We start from the raw sequence: 8,505 nt of genomic DNA on the forward strand, positions 1-8,505 counted from the left end.
ATATCCTCTTGGATTCTGTTGGTCAATGTTTAAAGAAAGTGATCCCAAACTTTCTTACCTTTGAGGGCTTGCCTCCCTACCACTCAGCACTCCACACCTTCCCCGTGCCCCATATTTTCTTATTATCTGGTTTAAATAGAAAACACAAAGATAAATGATTATTACTGTGTAATAGCACTATATTTAAAATACTGAAGTATAAATACAAGTGGAGAGACCATTACAGAGAAAACATGCTAGTATCTATTAACAGGTTTCCACAGCATCTACATTTTCTGTTTCTGTCAAAATACTGTCTCTGATTTACATTTTTCAATGGATATCATGTAAAATTCACTATTAAAAGGAAAAAGAAACACAGAGAATCAACCCTCATACATATATATGTGTATTTGAGCTCGTAAACATTTCTAAAATATAATGTAATCAATGAGGAGAAGATCTTTGTATATGAGAGAACGAAAGCCAATGTCTAAAATCACACAGCAAATGTCCAAGTCAAGCTAAATGAGGCTTATAAAATTCTACTTGAATACTTTCTTTCATTACTACATGTTGTTTTTACTTGACTGCTAAGTTTAGGGATGATAAATCTAATGAAAAGCGTTGAAATGTATTATTCCTTACCTGCCATGGTCAGAGAAGAGGAAATACCGATGAAAGGTAGACGAGAAGAGGAGACGGTACGAGAGTACGTCTGAACACTGAAGCGGCTTAAGACCACAAGTGTTCAGTACAGACGACTGCTCACTGGTGATTGGTCATTGGTCACTCGTCACTTGCCATGATGATTCAAATTTGTTTACAAACAACTGCATGGGACCCCCAAGTTTCTACCAGTTGGTGGTTGGTTTGGTGGGAGAATGATGTCATAAAGTAAGCAGGTGAATGTTAGAGCCTAGCCAATCAGGAGGACAGAATCCCAAGAAGACGACCGAATTGGATAGAGAGCAGGGTAGAATGAAGCAGGCTAGGGAGATGGAATCCTACAAGACAGTTACAACAGTTTCACCTTCCTCAGACTCTTGTGTTAGAAAATACTCCCATTATACTCAAGAGCTTACATATTTCATTTATAAATCAAGAAAATTACAGGCGTATATGCTGCCCGAGCCCATGTGCTGCTTGCGCCCACTTGGCCGAGCACATGTGGTGCCCGAGCACATGTGTGCCCGCATCTCCCCTCTTGAGATGTGTACTTTCATGCTTTCGTGTCTAATGCTGGGATGTGTGTAGGGGCTCTCTCCATCCTCGGAGAAGCCCGCGTTCTCTCTGGACGCGTTACTCTCTCTGTTACTCTCCATTCCCCTGCTTATCTGCTTATCCCTTTCTCTCCCTCTCCAAAAATCCTCCAAATAAAATCTATTTGTTTCACTGCTTGTGTACTCCTGAAATTCCTTTCTGCCAGGCGAGACAAGAACCCAGTAACCCTGGATCCTAGGTGGCCAAGGCGGGTGGGGAGAAAGTGACCGTCTTTCTCCACCCGCTTCACATAAGTCACCCGGGGAGCCCACCGACATCACCCTGAGCATTGCCAGGAGTCATTCCTGAGTGCAGAGCAAGGACTAAATCCTGAGTATCGCTGGGTGTGACCCAAGAAGCAAAAAACAAGAACAAAAACAAAAACAAAAAAACCAAAACCAAAAAATCCCAAGATTGGGATGTTCTCTGGGCAAAACAGTTTAGGTCTGTTAATTTATAATCAAGCAAGCAAAACAGGGCCCAGGAAAGAACATAATAAAACATTTAAGGAAAAAAAAAAGAAAATTACCAAAAAATCGTTTATATTGCACTGTTAAAGAAACAACATTTGTTATTACTAGTATATTTTATATAACGTTTACAACACAGCGTTAGGGCATTTGACTTCCAGGAGGCCAACCCTGATTCCGATTCCTCTGCCCAGCAAGCTACCCAGAGTATCTTGTCCACATAGCAAAAGCCTGGCAAGCTACCCATGACGTATTCTATAGGCCATAACCAGGGGCAACAAGTCTCACAATTTGTTGTAAGATGTTAGTGTTTCCCGTTCAAGAAAATTGATGAACCGTGGGAGGACAGTGCTACAGTGCTATGATTAAAAAAAAAATGGTGGTTTCTTTCAATATGACAACACTTACTATGATAAGTTGTAGATGAATCGAGATGTGCTAAAATGTAAATGTAATGAGAAGAAATTGTAAATGCACAGGTATCTTATTTGTACAAAACAAACAGTTGTTCTCAGTTTAAAACTGTAGAATATAAAAAAAAAACATATGCTCATTTGTGTCAAAATTTTACAATCTGAAAGAAAAGTTTAAAATTCAAATTAAGTGATCAAAAAACAAGCAAAACCAACAAATTCTGGCAATTAATATGATAGGCAAAGTATGAATGTTTTTAATAAATTAGTGCTGTGAAATAAATCAGTATTTAGCTAGTAAACTTGTAAAGAAAAAATAAGTATAAACCATGATCATATAATCTGTATTGAAAGAATTGTAAATGAAAAGTAAACACAAGAGCAATTTTCTTTTTTTTTAAATTTTTTTTTGTTTCATTAGTGAAACACCATGAGGTACAGTTGTAGACTTACAAGTTGTTGTGCTTGGGTTTCAGTTATACAGTGATCGGGTACCCATCCCACCACCAGTGCCCATTCACCACTCCAAACAATCCCAGTATCCCTCCCAACCCCCATCCCCATCCCACCCTGCCTTTTTGGTAGGGCACTGCCTTTTGTTCTATCTCTCCTTCTGGGTGCTGTAGTCTACAGAAGAGACACTGGGTGGCAATCATGTTCCGTCCATAGACTACTTTCAGCAGGCATCTCCCTTCCTGGGCAGATCTTCCCAGCACCCTTTATTGGGTGCTCCCTTCTCTATCTGCGCTGCCTTTACCCCTAGAGAGTGCAGCTGGCCTCTAAGCCATGGAGTGAACAACCTGGTATTTATCACAGCTGTTCTTGGGTGTTAGTCTCTTGTTTTGTTACTTTATGTTACCCAGATGAATGCAATCTTTCTAGGTCTGTCCCTCTCTTTCTGACTCATTTCGCTTAGCATACTATTTTCCATGTAGTACCACACAACAGCAATTTTCAAGCTCACTAGTAGACAAAGAGCACAAATTAAAATGAGAAATTAAAATTTCCCCACAAATTACAAATATTTAAAAATCAGGTAATATCTTTTCCTAAAGATGATCAATATATCCTAGAAATATCAAAAAATCTAAGAAAAAGTATGCCATGAATGTATAAAATATATGCAGATAATTGATTTGATTGGACCCCAGACTTAGTATAGGGTTAAAACAATTACCGTGCACACAGTCAACCCAAATTAATGAATGGCTGGCGCCACCAGGAATGACCATTGAGCACAGAGTCAGAAGTCCCAAGCACCACATACTATGGCCCAAATACCCCACAAAAACAGAAATATAATTTATCACTTATTACTATAAAATAGAAATTTATTATAAAGTCCATTATAAAATGCATTATAATTTTTTAAAATGTACAGATTTCCATACCACACATATCACTACTTGCAGACAATGTAAGTAAATACTATTAAAAAACATCTTCTTGGTCAATAGCAGACTATCTATTAAATTTGGGGGCTTTCAAAAATTATATAGGTATTAGCACCCTTAACCTCTATGTTACTCAAGAATCAGTTATATGTTTTTCTTTTCTTCCTTTTTTGTGGGGTAGGGAGCGCACCCAGATGGGCTCTGGGCTCACTTTTGACTCTGTATGCAGAGATCACTTCTGGAAGGCTCAGGATTCTGGGGATTGAACTCAGATTGGCTGCATACAAACCCTCTACATACTGCACTAACTATTTGGCCCATATGTTTCTTTTTTAAATAACATTTTAATAAAACATTTTAAATAAATTTTTTAAAAAACATTTTTAATGAAACATTTCATTAAAATGTTTAATGTACGGAAATACTCTTTTAATGATTAAAGTAAATTTAAAAATTAGAATAATACTTGGTAAAGCATAGGAACACAGCAGAAATAGATGGTATATATCTTATTTGTAAAATTGTAACTGTAACACATGGTCCTTTTCCATTTCAAGGATGAGATGAATCCATAGAGTAGATTCGTTCACTCACAATGCTATATTCTCTCCTGGATACTTCTTTAAAAATACTTGCCAATGTGCCTTGTTTCTAAACTTTTTGACTACTATAGCCCTCTTTGCTATTGTGAGATCTTTCTCTTGTGATATTTTTACTTTATGTTCCAATCTTAATGGTATCACCGTCTACTCAGTCAACCTAGCTAAACCCTAAGGTCTCTTCCACTTTCTCCTGCACAAGTCTGTGTTTCTGACAAAAGGGAGGACCTCGGAATGCTGACATCAATCTAATACCCAGGGCCGCAGGAGATAGTGTAGTGCTTATGGAACTTGTCTCACATGCTCTCAATTTGACTCCCAGCACTACCTGATTGCCAGAGTATCAAAGGCTGTATAGCCTCGGAGGGCCCCAAGCACCATGGCCACGTTTTCTGAGAATTGCATGTGGGGCCCCCACACCTCATGAGCTTTGCTTTAGAGACTCTCCCAGCAATCAAAAAATATATAATGCCAGAGAAACATGTACTTGTCTTAAATAGGGACCCTCAATTCTGGTGAGGTTCACAAGGAAATATTGCATGAAAACGTAAATCAAAGATCATGGGAGACAGTGTATATCATGTGAGTACAGATCATATATTTGGTGAAATGTGTTAAGATTCAGATGCCCTAGTCTTCGCACCAGAGATATTCCTTCAAAAACACCTCCATTTTACTGGAAGAGTGCTAGAACATTACATGACTGAAATTCCATTATGAGCAACCTTGTAACTGTGTATCTCTTGGTGATTCTAATTATTAAAGTAATTTTTAAATGCACCCATTAAAGTTACCTTTTTACCACTAAATGGGAAAGATACTTTCTAAATACTTATACTCACCAAAAGCTGAACAGAGTGTGACAATTGCCAAAAAATGTCCTCCCTTTCATTTTTGTCATGATACTTATTAATACATAACTATTCATTTTTTTCCCTTCTTCTCATGCCAAATCTTTCCGTCTCCCTTGCAAGGTCCTCAAACATTATCCATTCAACATTGATGCTCTTTGCCACTGCTCCTCTTGACTTCTTCTCCATGAACTGATTCTAAAACATAACATACCTGCAATTACAGTATTCATGCCAGAGGCAGGCATTGATGTATCTTTGGGTTTAGCATTCTTCAAGCTATTGGCACACAGGTGAGTAATATTTTTTTTCTACTGAGAACACAAAAATAGATATACTGGGTTTTAAAATTCTATCAGTCTGAGATACCAATTAAGGATATATATTTTTTAATTTTTATTGAATATCTGTGAGATAGACCATTACAAACTATTCATAATTTGCTTCCAGTCACACAACGATCCAACATGCTTCCCTCCACTAGTGTAAATTTCCCACCACCAATGTCCCTGGTTCCCTACAACATCCCCCAACACCCTACCGCACCCCCAGCCTGTCTCTATGGCAGGCTCTTTAAATTCTTTCTCTCTTTCTCCTTTTAATTTTGTGCATTATGGTTCTCGTACAGGTACTAAGATGTCATCATGTTTGTTCAAGGAATTTAGTATTTTTACCAGGAAGGTAAGGCTGGAGTTGCTTTGAGGTATGGACATGACTGCTGCGGCTTCCATAAGTACAGGGCAGTGAGGGTGGGCTGCCCATCCTGACTCAGAGAAAGCCTGGAGATTTCAGTCACAAAACCCACATATCCGAAATTTCAGCTATTATATTTCAGTGAAATCCATCCTGAGACGATGGAATCGAGACTAGGGCATGCTTGCGATTTGGGTTTGTGGGAGCAAGTGGCTACCCTGGGTTCTGGTTGCGTGGGCACCAAACTAACCTGCCTCCCTCCGATTTACCCTAGTGTGTTCTATCGTGTGCAGGTCCAAGGTTAACTGTGACTTTTGATCTCTTTCAAGATTTATTTATGGGTCACTGAAGCAAGACCAATACATTAGCTTGTATAGCTGAGCCAGGGGTGGTTTGTGAGCATGACTCCCACATATCTTTTGGGAGTTTAATTTCTTGGGAAACTTAGTCCTGAGGTGTTGGGATTCAGCCAGAGGCACAGTGGAAATTTGGGGTTATCAGGCAGCATGATGGCACCATCAGACTGTAGATGCACTCACCTCGAGGGTGCAGGTTGACTTCCTGGAGGCACTGCACCCCCAGACTAACAAATATTCATTGAATTCATGAACGAATAATCAACATTTTCAAAATGTGTCACTTTATTGCATTTTAGAAGGGTAACTTCTAACACGAAAATCATTTTCATGGTATAATCAAGACCTCCGGTTCATTCTTAATATATTTAATAAAAGCTACACATTTTGGAAATTCATACAAAGAAATTCTCTATATTATCTGTCTTCATAATCTACTTGTAAATTACTCAGATATCACCGTTTATACCACTGTTCTTAGCATAGAAATTTACAGATAGAAAGTGTTTAGTAAAAATTCATTTTGGGGGCTGGAGCAATAGCACAGGGGGTAGGACGTTTGCCTTGCACGCAACCAAACTAAGTTCGATTCCCAGCATCCCATATGGTCCCTCGAGTACCGCCAGGAGTAATTCCTGAGTGCATGAACCAGGAATTCCTGAGCATCGCAGGGTGTGACCCAAAAAGCAAAAAATTCATTTTGGCAATTCTGTTGAATATAGTACTGAAAGTACTTGCAATAGGAGTTATATAAAGAAAGATATTAAGGACAGTCATGTAGGAAAGGTAGAAATCAGGCTCTCACTGTTCACAGAAGATGTGATACAATATTTAGAGAATTCGATAACCTCTACCAAAAAACTCCTAGAAACAATAGACTTATATGGTAGAGTTGCAGGCTATAAAATCAATACTCAAAAGTCTATGCCTTTTCTATATGCAAATAATGAGAGAGAAGAAAGTGACATGAAGAAAGCAATCCCATTCACAATCATGCCTCAGAAAATCAAGTATCTCGGCATCAGCTTAACTAAGGATGTAAAGGACCTATACAACAGAAAATAAGAGAACACGAAGAAATGGAAACATATTTCCTGCTCATGTATTGGGAGAATTAAGATTGTCAAAATGACAATACTCCCCAAAGCATTGTACAAATTCAATGTGATCCCTATAAAGCTACTCATAATATTCTTCAAAGAAGTTTATCAGTCACTCCAGAAATTCATATGGAACATCAACGCCCACGAATAGCTAAAGCAATTCTTGGGAAAAAGACGGTGGGAGGCCTCACATTCCCCAACCTCAAACTCTACTACAAAGCGATAATAATTAAAACAGCATGGTACTGGAACAAAGGCAGAGCCGCTGACCAATGGAACATCATTGAATATACTGGCACACACCTTCAAATATATGTTCATCTAATCTTTGATAAGGGAGCAAGAAATGTGAAGTGGAGCAAGAAAGACTTCTTTAACAAATGGTGCTGGAAAAACTGGACAGCTACATGCAATAAAATGGGCTCAGACCTCTACCTAACAGCAAGCACAAAAGTCAGATGAAAATGGGTCAAAGACCTCAACATCAGAACAGAATTCATCAGGTACATTGAACACAAGTTGGGCAAAACCCTCCACGACATTGAAGCTAAAGGTATCTTCAAAGATAACATGCCACTGGCCAAAAAAGTGAAAACAGAGATGAACAAAGGGGACTATCTTAAATTAAGTAGCTTCTGCACCTCAAAAGATACAGTGACCAGAATACAAAGACAATCTACAGAATGGGAAAGAATATTCACCCAATACCTATGTAATAAGGGGTTGATATCAACGATATACAAGGCACTGGTTGAACTCTACAAGAACAAATCATGCAACCCCATCAGAAAATGGGATGATGAAATGAACAGTAACTTTCTCAAAGAAGATACCGAATGGCCAAAAGGCACATGAGAAATGCTCTTTATCATTAATCATCAGGGAAATGCAGGTCCAAACAACAAAGAGATATCACCTCACACCAATGAAACTGACCCACATCCAAAAGAGCAAAAGCTACTGGTGTTGCCGTGGATGTGGGGAAAAATGGACTCTTCTTCACTGCTGGTGGAAATGCGGACAGGTTCAGCCATTTTGGAAAACAGTATGAACGGTTCTCCGAAAACTAGAAATTGAGCTCCCATTTGACCCAGCAATATCACTCCTGGGAATATAGCCTGGAGAGGCAAAAAAGTACAACCGAAATGACATCTGCACTTGTATGTTCATTGCTGCACTGTTCACAATAGCCAAAATCTGGGAACAAAACCCTAGTGCCCAAGAACAGATGACTTGTTAATGACATTTTGTTTCATCTAAACAGTGGAATACTATGCAGCTGTTAGAAAAGAAGAAATCATGAAATTTGCATAAAGTGGATCAACATAGAAAGTGAAATGAGTCAGAAAGATATGGACAGACATCAAAAAGCAGTACTTATCTG

This window comes from Sorex fumeus, unplaced genomic scaffold (assembly GCF_029834395.1).
Source record: "Sorex fumeus unplaced genomic scaffold, SorFum_2.1 ptg000061l, whole genome shotgun sequence".
In the NCBI taxonomy this organism is placed as follows: domain Eukaryota; kingdom Metazoa; phylum Chordata; class Mammalia; order Eulipotyphla; family Soricidae; genus Sorex; species Sorex fumeus.